The sequence below is a fragment of the Macaca nemestrina genome, chromosome 13, assembly GCF_043159975.1.
Source record: "Macaca nemestrina isolate mMacNem1 chromosome 13, mMacNem.hap1, whole genome shotgun sequence".
Lineage (NCBI taxonomy): Eukaryota > Metazoa > Chordata > Mammalia > Primates > Cercopithecidae > Macaca > Macaca nemestrina.
Window position 1 is genome coordinate 65,205,891 of NC_092137.1, and position 14,352 is coordinate 65,220,242.

Consider the following 14,352-nt stretch of genomic DNA (forward strand, 5'->3'; position numbering starts at 1 on the left):
ATGCTATGACCTGCTATGGCCTGACACACTGATTTAACCCCTCTAAGCGTGCATTCAAAATCCTAGCGTCAGTAAAAGCCAACATTTATGAGGTGCTTATTACCTGCCATTGCCTCTGCTTAGCATTTTATGCATACTAACTTAGTTATTCCTTACAACATCTCACTTTTTGGGTGAGAAAACAGAGACCCAAAGAGATGAAGCAACTTGCCCCAAATCACACAGCTAGTTCAGTGGTAGAGCTGGGGCTCAAAGTTGTGTGGGAAGTGAGAGAGAAGAATATAAGGAAGCATTGGTCTGCAGTTGAGAATTCATCTGCGGTTTTTCTACATCCTTTGTGCAGAAGGTAGATAGATCGTGGAATTTATCTGGAGTACAGAATTTTGCCAAGTGCAGAGCACCACAGGGTATGATATCGACCAAGTTATTTGAAGTGACTGATTAGGTGATCTTGACTAGCTAGAGAAGGAAGACAGAAGAAAGAAAGAGGAGCAATGGAGGGATCAGAGGGCTCCAGGAAGTTGGAGGGCCATGACAGTCAAGAGAGTGCTGTAAACATGGATGATTTTGGCTAAAGTGAGATGTAGGAACTTGGGAATTAATAGGTGACAGGGCTTCTAGTACTGATGGGGTTCAGGCACAAGGAGGTTGGATGCTGGCAATCAGGAAATGGAGGGCAGTATCACTAAATGGCTTGAGTCCCAAAGAGATAGTCATTTATTTTAATTTTTTTCTAGAGAAAAACAGTTTAGATGCATTCAGACTATTTTCTATTTTTTCATTCACATGTTATTTTTTAATGGAATGAAATCTATCAATATCTTCCTTTATGGTTTGGGTGATGTTTCAGGGTGATCAGTCATCCCCGTTTGCATAGAACTGTTCGGTTTTAGCACTGAAAGTCCCACATCCTGGGAAACTCCTCAGTCCCGGGCAAATGAGAACAGTTGGTCACCCTAGAAGCCATGGACTCTCTTGCTTCAAAAATTACCAATAGTCTCACAACCAGTTCTCTCCTTTCGTTTTCGTCGGTCCTCTCTTGCTGAATTATTATCCAAAATACAAAAGAACAAACTCACAGACTGGTAGGAACCTACATCTTCAATCCTAACCCCCGTTACCTGCTTCAGGTATCCAACACTCTAACCAAGTGGGCTTAATTAAAATGTGATTCCCCAAACACCCCCACCCCAGGTGTCTCAGTCACTCTGTGTTGTTATAAATGACTATACACTGGGTGGCTTAGACAACAGATTTATTTCTCACTGTTCTGGAGGCCGGGAAGTCTGATATCAGGGTGCCGGCATGGTCGGCTCTGGTCAGGGACCTCTTCCTGGTTTGCAGATGACCATTTTCTTGTTGTGTCCTCACATGGCAGTGAGGATAGAAAGCAAGCTCTATCCTGTCTTTTCATTAAGACACTAATCCTGTTCATGAGGGATTCACCCTCATGGCCTAATTACCTTCCAAAGGCCACACCACCTAATGCCATCACACCGGTGACTGGGCTTCAACAAGTCAATTAGGGGGAAGGGGGAGGCACAAGCGTCCAGTCCATAGTACCAGGCTCCATATCTCAGGCCTCTGTTCCTGGTCTTCTCCTTCCCTGAATTTTCTCTGCCTTTGCAGCCTGCCTACCTCCCATTCTTCCTTTCAGACCTTCCTTTGAAGCAACCTTGTCCAGGAAGGCTTTGCAACCTGAAGTCTTCCTCCTTAGATATTTATAACTCTTTGAGCTCCTCTATTAATTATAACAAGGTAGTAAGTGACAGAACATCTGACACCAGATGGCTCAAACAAACAAATGAAAAGCACCCTACCTTTGGAAGGTACATCCACATTCTGGCATAGTTGGATTACAGGATCAGAGCAAAGCCATCCAGATTCTGTATCTCTTCCTCCATCTCTTAACTCTAGGTTACCTCTCTCCTCGGGCAGCCCCTACCCACACAGCTGTAACAGCATTGGCAGCTTCTTGGGCTACATTATTTCAGGGTGTGGGAACAGAGGAGGAGTTACTATGTCAACATCCCCAGAGGCTGAAAATGCCCCTGACTAGACCACTTTATTCCATCGCTGTGGTCAGGAGGTTGTGCAGGGCCATGAGGCTGCACAGGTGGTTGTTATGCATTGCATGACACTAAGAAGTGCCATTCACATAGTCTGCAACACAGCTATGGGACTGAGCACACTCCTTCACCTCTCTGGGTCTCGGTTTCATGAGTCAGATAAGAGTGGCAAATCTGAGGTCTCCTTTAGTCCTATAGATCTACCATTCCATCACTCGGTGACCTCCTCTGTTGAAATAGTATTTTAATGGTTTGGCTATCTTTCCATGAAAAGCTCTTAAACTCTCTTTTTATCTATGTTCATCCCCTTTCAGAAGAACAAGTCGGTGGTAAGCTTTTTCAAAAAGAGGAAGCAGAGAAGCCCAAAGAAATTAAGATGTAAAAATAGTACATTGTGAAAATTCTCAGTTCCACGTGACCACTGGTTTTATCTATTTGGGTGGATAAGTTATAATGTGGTCACCATTTGCTGAGTGTTTGTTACATGCTTGCTTCTAAATGTTCCTTGTGTTACATCTTCTAGTTTCTTCTGGTGACCCCCCATGGACTAGATGGTACTGTACCTGTTGTTCCCATTTTATAGACAAAGAAAATAAGCCCTGGAAAGTTGCTCGGGGTGCATGTTTACTGAATGGTGTCATCTGGATTTGAACATATGTTTGCTGGGCTTCACATTTCTCTCTGACCCGACACACTGTGTCACTCCTTCATCAAAGTCTCTGATGGTGTTCATTGAGTCTCAACTCGGGGCTCTAGCCCAAGGGAGTAACACACTTGCTGGTTCACAGGAACATGAGTGTTTTTAAAAGGAAGATTCAATTTTAATACAATTAATAATTATAAATAACAATTTTATATTTGGAAATTTTTATTTTCTGACAAAAGTATAGAAAGTAAAATTCAATAAAATACTCTTGGCTGGTCGCAGTGGCTCATGTCTATAATCCCAGCCCTTTGGGAGGCCAAGGCGGGCGGATCATGAGGTCCAGAGATTGAGATCATCCTGGCCAACATGGTGAAACCCCATCTCTACTAAAAATACAAAAATTAACTGGGCGTGATGGCACACGCCTATAGTCCCAGCTACTCGAGAGGCTGAGGCAGGGGAATTGCTTGAACCTGAGAGGCAGAAGTTGCAGTGAGCCGAGATTGCACCACTGCACTCCAGCCTGGTGACAGAGCAAGACTCCATCTCAAAAAAAAAAAAAAAAAAAAATACTCTTGGCAAGTGGGGACACACAGACAAGAGAGGTGCTTCTTCATATATCAGAACTTTGGGTCAGGGATGACCTTTGAGATTTGTATGTCGATCTGATGAAGAAATTGTTTTTAAAAAGCTGAAAAGCACAGATGGATACAATAATTGGCAGGTCTTATTTTAGTCAGTATCTGTCTCAATTCAGCCTCTACTTTGCTGCCCAGGGCTGTGTGTATGCCACTAACCTTTCCCAGGGAGTGCTGGTCAACCAGAAGAGCAGGCTGGATATTGTAGGGGAGCCCTGCCTCTCCAGGCAGCAGCAGGTAGGTCAAGACTCAGGCAGCCTCTCTTCCAAGCCTGGCTTCCTGGATCTTTGTCCAACCCTAACGTGTGATGGGAGGTACACAATGCAAATATAACCAAAGAGACCTAACTGGGTTGCTGCTGAAAACAAGGGCTTTTTCATATGAAAATGTCACATTAAGGAAAGAATACCACGCAAGCTGATAGAATACCACGCCACCTGTTCCCACAGGAAGGTGGAACCAAGGTGGTCCCTGCTTGTCCACACATGGTGCACCATCTCTTGGTGTTGCTAGAGTAATGAATAAATGTTCTTGTATTCCAGTGAGTTTCCTAGCGGATGGTTCACTGACCTGTTTATTTGCAGGCCTAGATTCTTCTGTGTAAAAATGGAGACTTCATTTTGCCCTTAGCTTGAACCAGTGCTCAGTACCCACAAGTCCTATGTTATTCTGTCTACAAACTCGGTGGCAGTTGTTGGTGTAGTCCACCAAGTGTTTTTAGTACTTCACCTGGAACATGGAAGGATTATACTTCCTCCCCCTTGAAGTTGGGTGTGGCCACATCATTTGCATTGGTGAGTGAAGGTGAATGGAACTGAGGTGTGTCACTGCCAGGCAGGAACTGCAAGATTCATTCATCTTTCTCATTCTGGCAAAGCAACCAGCAATACCCGAGGCAGGGAAGCTCCATCAGCTTGTGTCTCTGAGTGAGTAGGATAAGCACAGCCCCTGTGTTGGCCCCCAATGGACGTGTAGCATGAGAAATAAATATTTGTTCCTTTAAGCCACTAAAATATTGGGATTATTTGTTACTGATACATAATCTAGTCAATGCTAACTGATAGAAACTCCAGCTCCCTCCAAGAATGCTACCACCCCATACCTCAGTAATTAATAATCCACTGTTTTCCTCTAATCATCAATATTTCATGCATTTTAGGTTTGTGCCTACAACTGAACTGTCTAAAACCAAGCCTCACATGTTATGCTTCCATATCCTTCACAATGGTAGAGTGTAGTGGCTAAGTGCACTGGCTTTAGAGTCTAGCAGAACTGGGTCCAAATCCCAGACCTATTCAGTGTGACCTTGGCCAAGTGATTTAACCTGGATGAGCCTCAGTTTCCCTATTCCTAAAATGGGGATAACAAGGCAGGCATCCTGGATTGCTGTGAGCTTGGGATTTATTAAATCCCGGGGACTTAGCAAGAAGCCTGGCACACAGTACGAGCCTAATGGTTTAACTTCAACAGTGCTGAACACACAGGAGGTGCTGACTTTTTGTGTGACTGGTGCCTCCTTTTGATGAGCAGGGTCTTCCAACTTTGGGCTCACAACCATAGCAACTTATAAGTCCCCCCTAAGAACTAATAAGCTATCAAATATTTGGAGACAGCTTTCGTGAGTACCATTCAGATGTATTCTTTTAAAATAACATCATCAATCAAAACTGCAATGAGATACCACTTCATATCTACCAGGACGGCCACAATGAAAAAGACAGACAATAACAATAACAGGTGTTGGCAAGGATATGGAGAAAGCTGAACCGTCATACACTGCTGGCAGAATGTAAAATTATGCAGAAGTTTTGACAAACGTCTGGCAGTTCCTTCAGCAGTTAAGCTTAGAGTTATCATATGATATCGTTTGGATGTTGTTCCTTGCAAATCTCATGTTGAAATTTGATCCCAGTGTTGGAGGTGGGGCCTGGTGGGAGTCATTTAGGTCATGGGGGCGGATCCCTCATGAATTGCTTGGTACCCTCCCATGGTAATGGGCAAGTTCTCGCTCTATTAGTTAAGGCAAGATCTGATTGCTAAAAAACAGCCCAGCACCTCCTCATCTCTCCTGCTCACTCTCTCGCCATGTGACATACCTGCTCCCCCTCCACCTTCTGCCATGAGTAAAAGCTTCCTGAGGCCTCACCAGAAGCTGAGCAGATGCCAGCACCATGCTTGTACAGACTGCAGAACTGTGGGCCAAATAAACCTCTTTTCTTTATAAATTACCCAGCCTCTGGTATTTCTTTATAGCAATGCAAAACAGATTAACATCCCATATAACCCAGCACTTCCACTCCTAAGTATATACCCAAGAGAAATGAAAACATGTTTCCACACAAAAACTCACATATGAAAGTTCATGGAAGAATTATCCATAATAGCCAAACAGCAAAAACAACTCAAATGTCCATTAACTGATGAATGGTTAAACAAAATGTGATATATCCATGCAATGGAATATTATTTGGTCATAAAAAGAATAATACATGCTAGAATATAGACAAACCTTGAAAACATTATGCTAAGTGAAAGAAGCCAGAAACAAATATTCCCATGTTGCATGACTCCATTTATATGAAACGTCCAGAATAGGCAGGTCCACAGAGACAGAAGGTTGTTTGCTGGGGGCTAGTGCTGTGGGATCAGGAATTAGGGAGTAATGGCCAAAGGGTGTGGGGTTTCTTTATGGGGTAATGAAAATGTTCTGGAATTCATGGTGATAGTTACAGAACTCCATGGATATACTTTTTAAAACCCCTCTGATTCGTACATTTTTAAAAGGTGGTTTTACGGTATGTGAATTATATCTCAATTTAAAAATGTATCCTCTTCAACAAAAGCACAGGTGGGTACCTGTCCACATGGAAAGCTTTGCTTGGGGCAGGACAGGAAGACATTCATGCAGCATGTATCTTTAGAAACTTACAACAAAAGGTGGCAATGAGTTCTGCCCTCACCCGTGACAGATAAACATCCCTTCTCCAGAAGAGCCTGCCTGCAGGAAGGGCAGCTCGGAGCCTCTCACAAAAAGTCTGCAAGGAGCAGCCCAGTCCTGACTTCTCTGGACACCTGGGAGTTGGATTCAGTGGTCTCTGCAAACACACACTTGGCCAGAAAGTCCTGAAGCCAGTTTCTTGTATGGGCAACAGAGGAAGGTGGGAGGACTGCTGGAAGTGAGAGGGCTGAGGGGCGACAGAGCCAAATAAGATGAGGCTTAGCCACACTGAGATTGCCCCTGTAAGTCAGTGGTGACCACTCTAAGGATAAGCCGGTAAGTCAGTGGCCAGCTTACCCACTCTGCGTATTTCTCTTATGTTCCAGGTGATGTCACCTGGGGTAGCAGACAACGCCAGTTGCCGGTAGTTCTCAGAGAATGGTGCCTGGTCACTGGGAAACTGGTGAGGGAGGAAACTGAGAGGAGGAGCAAAATCTCATTTTGAACAAACCCTCCAGGTGACTCCAGTGCACGCAAAGTTTGAAAACCACTGGCCTGAGGTGGGCAGATCATTTGAGGTCAGGAGTTAGAGACCAGCCTGGCCAATATGGTGAAACCCCATCTCTACTAAAAATATAAAATAGCTGAGTGTGATGGCTGTAATCCCAGCTACTCGGGGGCTGAGGCAGGAGAATCGCTTGAACCCAGGAGGCAGAGGTTGCAGTGAGCTGAGATAGTGCCACTACACCCCAGCCAGGGTGACAGAGCTAGGCTCCATCGCAAATAAAGAAAAAAAGAAAAACCACTGGCCTACATTCTGGCCATGGTCACCTCTCTTCCTCAGTGTCAGAACCCTGGCTTTGCTTGGGAAAAAGGGGATCAGGGCCACACACTCAGGACAGAGGAGAGGCCGACAGAAGGACTCAGGGCCACTGAGATCACAGAGCTGCTGCACCTGCCCTGACCTGCAAACCTCCAGTCTAGGCTTGCGCAGTTGGGAAAGTTAAACCCCTAATTTGCTGAAGTTGCTGCTTTCAGGTTCCTGCTATTTACAACTGAATCCATTCTCTACCGGTGAACCTGGGGACAGGGAGTTCTGAAAACACCAGGTTTGTCCTGGTTGGAGAAGTGTGAAATTTGTCTCTTGCAGGAACCAAGCACATGGGCTGTCATACAGGCAAGGGGCCAGGGTTCAGAGCTAGATTTCTGGTTTCAGTTTCTCTGCAGGGCTGGGACAGGCCAGCTGGGCCAGGCCATGGGTGAAGTGGGCGGGCTCTGACCAGAGTGCCAGGGGTGCCATCCCAGGTGTTCATGCCTTGCCCCCTGCTTCGGTCTTGGCTGCTTTCTCCTAGGACCTGGCAGTTGACAACTCTCTCCCATGACAAAAAGTCTGGGCCTGGGTGGCTCCAGTGTCAGTTCAGTGACTTAATAACATCACCAAGGACCCTGGCTTTTTATTTTTATTTTTGTATTTTTTTGAGACGGAGTTTCACTCTTGTTGCCCAGGTTGTGGTGCAGTGGCGCAATCTCGGTTCACTGCAGACTCCGCGTCCTGGGTTCAAGCAATTCTCCTGCCTCAGTCTCTCTAGTAGCTGGGATTACAGGCATGCACCACCACGCCCAGCTAATTTTGTATTTTTAGTAGAGATGGGGTTTCACCATGTTGGTGACTCCTGACCTCAGGTGATGTGCTTGCCTTGGCCTCCCAAAGTGCTGGGATTCAAGGCCTGAGCCACCACACCTTGAATGGCTTTTTAATTCATTAATTAATTCAGTAAAGATTTGTTGAATACCTATTAGATGCCAGGTGCTGCTCTAGGTGTCGGGGAAATGGACCAGGGTGCTGCTCTCTGGAAGTTCACGTTTGTGCGTGTGTGAGTGTGGGTGAGCATGTGAGTGAGACAGTGTGAGCGTGTGCATGTATCAGGGAGCGTGAGTGAGTGCATATGAGTGCGACTGTGTGTGAGAGTGCATGTGAGCATGAGGAAGTGTAAGAGTGTGTGTGTGAGAATAAACAAGTCCTTAAAGTGTGAAGGGCTAATATGTACTCGGAAAAACAATAAGGCAGGAAAAGGGAATAGAATGGTTAAGAAGGGGGTGCATTAGAAAGAGGGTGGTCAGAGAATGCCTCTCCAAGGTGGTGACATTTACACAGGGAGCTGAAGCAAGTGGGTGAACAGGCCAGGTGTCTGGGCTGAGATCACTCCGGGCTGAGAGCAGCCCAGGTGAAGCAGAACAGCCAGGGCAGAGGCCATGAGGCTGGAGTGTGCTGGAACATTCAAGGATCAGCAAGGAAGCCAGAGGTTGGCTTGGAGGGAGGGAGGGGGAGAGTAAAAGGATGAGATCAAAGAGGCAGCGGGGAGTCAGATCACATGGGGCTTTACGGATTTGGAATTTTATTCGTGGAGAGGGAGGGAGCCACTAGTGGGTTTTGAGGAGAAGAGCAATGAGTTCTGACTTCCGAACAGAGTCATCCTCACTACTGTGCACAGAACATTCTGAGGGACCCTCACCATCCTCTGCTCCGCCACCCTCAGTGTTTTGGCTTTACCTTTAGACTTCTGTCCTCCAGGTCACAGGATGGTTACCATGGCTCCAAATGTGACATGTACACCTCACTCACGTCCAGGCCGCTGATATCTGCAGATAAAACTAGATCACACCACAGATTTATGTTACTGTGAATTCACTGACCCCAGCCTCACTCGGCTCTCAATATTGCCTGGAAAACCTCCTCTATCTCCCCAGCAAGATTTAGCCCGTTCTCCCCAGCAGCTATTTCCAATTATCATCATTTTCTTCAAACCCGCAATACCACTACTGTCCTCTCAGCAGATGGTCAACCTCTTATTTCACAGAAAAAAAAACAGAAATCATTAGGTGGAAATCCCCTCAGCTGCCACCAAACCTATCATGAGGCTCTTGTCAGCATCTGCCTCATCGCCCTGCTTCCTCTGTGTGAGGCGGCCCTCACAGGTGTCAAGGCAGTCCGTCCTGGGCTTCTCCCATGCCACCCCCTCCAGCACATTCTCAGGGATGCATCCTATTGCTCACCTCCTCTTTCCCTCCTGTGTTTTCAACATCTTCCTTCTCTACTGGCTTCTTCCCATCTTTTCCCCAGTCTTAAAAGAAATAAACAAACAAATGCTAAGTTAGAGACACCAAGCACAAAAGGTCACACACTGTAGGATTCCATTTATTTTCTATTCTCTCTCTCTCTCTCTCTCTCTCTCTATATATATATATATATATATTTAGATAGATAGATTTATATATATATATAATTTTAGTAGAGACAAGGGCTTGCTTGAACTCCTAAGGTTAAGTGATCCTCCCGCTTCAACCTCCCTAAGTGCTGGGATTACAGGTGTGACCCACCACGCCCAGCCAGGATTCCATTTATATGAAATATTCAGTACAGGTAAATTCATAAAGACAGCAGATTAGTGGTTGCCTGGGGCTGAGGGGAGGGGGAATGGGAAGTGACTGCTTATTGTATATGGAATCTTTTTAGCAGATGATGAAACGTTTTGGAACCAGAGAGAAGTGATGGCTGCACAACACTGTGAATGTACTGAATGCCACTGTACGCTTTAAAATGGCTAATTTTGACCGGGCACGGTGGCTCACATCCATAGTCTCAGCACTTTGGGAGGCTCAGGCACGCTGATCACTTGAGGTCAGGAGTTTGAGACCAGCTTGGCCAACATGGCAAAACCCCATCTCTACTAAACATACAAAAATTACCCAAGTGTGGTGGCGGGCGCCTGTAATCCCAGCTACTCAGGAGGCTGAGGCAGGAGAATCGCTTAAACCTGGGAGGCGGAGGTTGCAGTGAGCAGAGATCAAGCAGTGGCTGTACTCCAGTCTGGGTGACAGAGTAAGACTCTGTCTATAAAATAAAATAAAATAAAATAAAATAAAATAAAATGGTTAATTTTATGTTATGTAAATTTCACCTCAATAGTAATAAGAAACAGACTCAATTTCATATTGTCTTCAGACACCTCAAACCTAATATGGTTAAAATTCAGCTCACCAATTGGCCCCTCGCTCCCTATTTCAGTCAGTGGTGTCTGGTCCACAATGTGTGGCCATACAGGTTGTAGCCAGCACAGAGGCCTCTAGCCAGGAGGAGTGTGGGAGACAGAATCCAGCCCATGTCACTCATAGGCTGTCACCTTGGCAATAGCTACCCCTGCTCAGCGGGCCCTGTTTCTAACTCTCACAAAGGTACCTTATGGACTGGAGGTAGACTAGAAATAGAATTGCATGGCCCACCATTGTCGTGCGAGGCAGACACCTGAGCCTCATTCTTGACCTTTCTTTGAGCACACAGAACCATCACCCACACCATCCAGTCAATTACTAAGTCTTGTCAATTCTTCTTTCTGTCCTCCTCCCTCCAATGCCACCAACCTGACCGGGCCACCATTATCTCTCACCTACAAATGTGGAGAACATAGATCTCCCATCCTTGTGCTTCTAGGATTAACGCTTATGGCCAACTCACCTGGGGTGACAGGTGTCCTTGTTTCTCCATTAGGTGGAGCTCAGCAATGGAAAGACCATGGTAAGTGCCGGGGCCTCAGCCTCTTCTTCCCCTCCTCATCCTGGCCACAGGAAGGCAGTGATTCTCCAGAGGAGACCCAGATGGATGCCTGCGTGGCTGACCCAGGCCTAGATAGGAGGGAACCATTGGGCAAGGAGTGCTTGGAAACCCATTTGGCCCTCACGACAAAGGCATATTTGCCAACTGTTTATACAGGAATAAAGGTGAGGTTTGGCTTCCACAAGGAGGCCACCTTTGTCTATTTCTCAAACTGCTTTCACAGTGAGAATGAAAACCAAAAAAAAAAAGAGCCTGGATTACTAATCTAGAATTTTTATAAGGTTTCGGTTTCCATTTTCTTGCCAAAGTAATCCTTCTGACATGCAAATCCAATCCAATCATTCTGTTTCCCCGAACAAAACCATACCCTGACATCTCATTGCCCTCATGATAAAATCCAAATCTTTAACAGGGCCTGAAGTACCCTGGGTGATCTGGTCCATGTTTAGCTCTCCAGACGTAACTCTCACCACTTCCTTCCTTGCCCTCTCTGCTTGTTGGGCAGCCATGGAATTGCACCATCGAGGTCCCCTGCTGCAGGGAGCAGTCAAGTGACAGCCACAGCTCCTGCCCTTTGGGATCCCTCACTGCGTCCCTCCAAAGCCACATGTCCTCTGAGCTAATTCCAGCCAAAGGCTGAGCATAGCATGGCACTAGCTTCTGCCTGATGGGGAATTCCTCTGAGGGCCAGTTTTGGCTCAGGGACTCCCCATCTGCCTGGCCAAAACCTTCTTAGAACCACGCGCAGTCTGAGACTTTCGTCTCCAATCATCCTTCCTGCCCTGGCTCCTTCCACCAGGTCAGACCCACATCATGATTCAGCAGAAAACTCCTCCTCTCGCCGCCTGCTCCTCCTGCTCTGTTAATGAACATGCCTGTCATACAGAACTACCTCCCATCACGTTCTGCTCTCTTCCCCTGGCTTTGTATGTGCTGCTCCCTCTGCCTGAAAGATTCTCTCCCTGACCCTTTCCCTGGCCAGCCTCTATGCACCCTACAGGATCCAGCTTAGTGGTCACTTCATTCACCAGAGACAGGCATTGATGGCTCACTGAGGCCCAGGCATTGTTCTGGGGGGCACTGGGGATGCAATAAGGAATACAAAATAGGTAAAACCCCTGCTTTCACCAAGCTTATTTTGTGGTGAGTAAATGGTCAATAAACATATTTTTCAAAACAGATCCACAATCCGCTGGTAGAAAAGATCAGTACTATCAAGAGAAAGCAGCATGAGGGCATGGAATGGAATGATAAAGGCGGTGGGGTGGGGGGAGATTGTTTTAGACAGAAAGATTGGAGAAGGCTCCTTGTGGAGGTGACGACTGAGCAGAGTCCTAAATAACATGAATGAGCAAGTCATGGAGTCATCTGGGCAAAGCTCTTTCCAGGCCAGGGGAAGGCATCCAGACAGCAGAGGGCAGCTGCAGGGGCCTGCCGCTCATGGCTCTGGGGTGAGTGCCCTTCCTGTGGGCTCCTGCAGCCCCTCTTGCTTCCCTAGCAGAGGGCACGTGCACTAGTTAAGGGAAACTCTTTGACTGGTCTGCCTCCCCTTCGGACAGCAACTCGGTGAGGACAGGACACTTGCTCGTCAGCCTAACTTGTTAGTACCCTATTCCCTGAGCCTTGCACAGCTCTCGATGTGCAGTAAGTTCTGATGGCTGAATGCATAATTACTATAATAGCTGTCCATTCATACAGTGTGCCTGGTTCTGTGCTAAAGGTTTCACTCATATTTTCTCACTTAGAATTCCTAATAGCAAAGTAGGTAGCATTATCATCCCCGGGTGTACAGCCACAGTAGGCTAGTCACACTTTCTCTGCCAGGCCCAAGGAAACAGGCACAGAGAATTTAAATCACATATCATGGCTCTACAGCTGAAAAGTGTATTTCAAAATGTATAAAGGCTGGGTGTGGTGGCTCACACCTGTAATCCCAGCACTTTGGGAGTCTGAGGTGGGAGGCTTGCTTGAGGCCAGGAATTCAAGACCATCCTGGGCAAGATAGTGAGACCGTCTTTACAAAAAAAAAATTTTTTTTAATTAGCTGGGTGTGGTGGTACACGCCTGTGGTCCCAGCTACTCAGGAGGCTGAGAGAGGAGGTTCACTTGGGCCCAGGAGTTTGAGGCTGCAGTGAGCTTTGATCACAATCAGAGGCAGGGGGTGCCCCCAGCAGGGTGTGATTTCGAAGGTGGAATTCTAACAGAAGGCTCCTAGCATGTTATGGTCAGAAGGGATGTTTAGAAGATCCCACCCCATCCGTTGCACACAGGGACACTGAGTCAGAAGGCTGAAGTGACTCTGAGGCTGCCTTACTATTTGCTCAAGCTTAAACTTGACAACAAGGATTACAAAAGCCATTTGATCAGAGGCCTGGCACTGCTTAACTGAAATGAGAAAACATGTTGCTGTAAGGATGATTATGTAAAGAAGGGATGCGGTTCACAGACTGGCCTTGCCCGTGTCTGCTGGAGCCCTGCCACAGTGACTCCAACATCCTGCCCACGCTGGCAAGCCCCGGCAGCCTTGGCCTGCTCTTTGCCTTAGCGTTGCCGTGCTGCTTGCTGCAATGCCAACTGAACCCGTGTGCCAGCCACTCCCTGCCACTTTGGCAGTTCCTCTGGTGCTCCTGGCAGTGCCAGACACTATGCCATGGTTCAGGCTTTCCCCACCCCTGGAGCAAAAGAAACGTGCAAAAGGCCCATCGTTCTTACCATGGTAGAGGATGCATTCAGCCCCATCATTTTACAGCAGTGAAAACTGAGTCCATGAGGGGTGACATGACTTGCCCAAGGTTCCAAAGCTGGTTGGGGGCAGAGCCTAAGCAAGACTCCTGTTCATGGTTTCTTCCTCCTTTGGGGCTTCTGCCTCCTCTCTGGCTCTCTTCTCTAGTGATCCCCATGCTGCTTCCGTCTCCCTGTCCTCGCCCAAGGCCCCAGCATTAGTCCCGGCCACCATCCCTCATGCCCCATCATCTCTCTCAGCCTCTGCTCTGCTCTTGCCCCTCCAATCTATTCTCAAAAAAATAAGTCAGGTCACATTAGTTCCCTACCAAAAGCCCCTGATCACTCCGCCTCACCCAGAGGAGGGATCCTTGGCATGGCATTCTGGTCCTCCCCAGCCCAGTCCCAACTGACCTCTTCAGGTTCATTCCTAAGGCATCCCTACACAGCCCTGATATTCCAGCCACACTACTCAACTACCCCATAGACTGCTGCAAGGATTAAATAACGTCTGATAAGCGGACAGCACCTGGAGTGTAGTAAGAGCTGTCACCTGTGTGGGCTGGGCACTTTTCCACCAGACTGACTTCTAGAGCCCACCTGAGCTGGCTAGTGGGCGAGCACTGCTCTGCTGTCTGAGCCCAGACACATGTCCTTAACTGTGGCCCTGGCCAGACCCTCACCTCCCCAGGTCCAGGTTACACGCCCCAAGAAAAAAGGTACAATGA

General features: G+C 47.1%; 1 long non-coding RNA gene across 3 annotated transcripts in view; it reads right to left on the minus strand.

Annotated features, from left to right (window-relative positions):
• Nucleotides 1–14,352, minus strand: part of LOC105465160 (uncharacterized) — a 53,533-nt gene that overhangs the window by 24,305 nt on the left and 14,876 nt on the right. For all 3 annotated transcript variants that reach the window (XR_011611826.1, XR_011611825.1, XR_011611824.1), the window contains exons 3-6: nucleotides 10,805–10,971; nucleotides 10,039–10,183; nucleotides 9,346–9,413; nucleotides 1,821–8,943 (exon numbers count right to left, since the gene is read on the minus strand). This is a non-coding gene — a long non-coding RNA (uncharacterized lncRNA). The remainder of the gene's footprint in view (nucleotides 1–1,820; nucleotides 8,944–9,345; nucleotides 9,414–10,038; nucleotides 10,184–10,804; nucleotides 10,972–14,352) is intronic.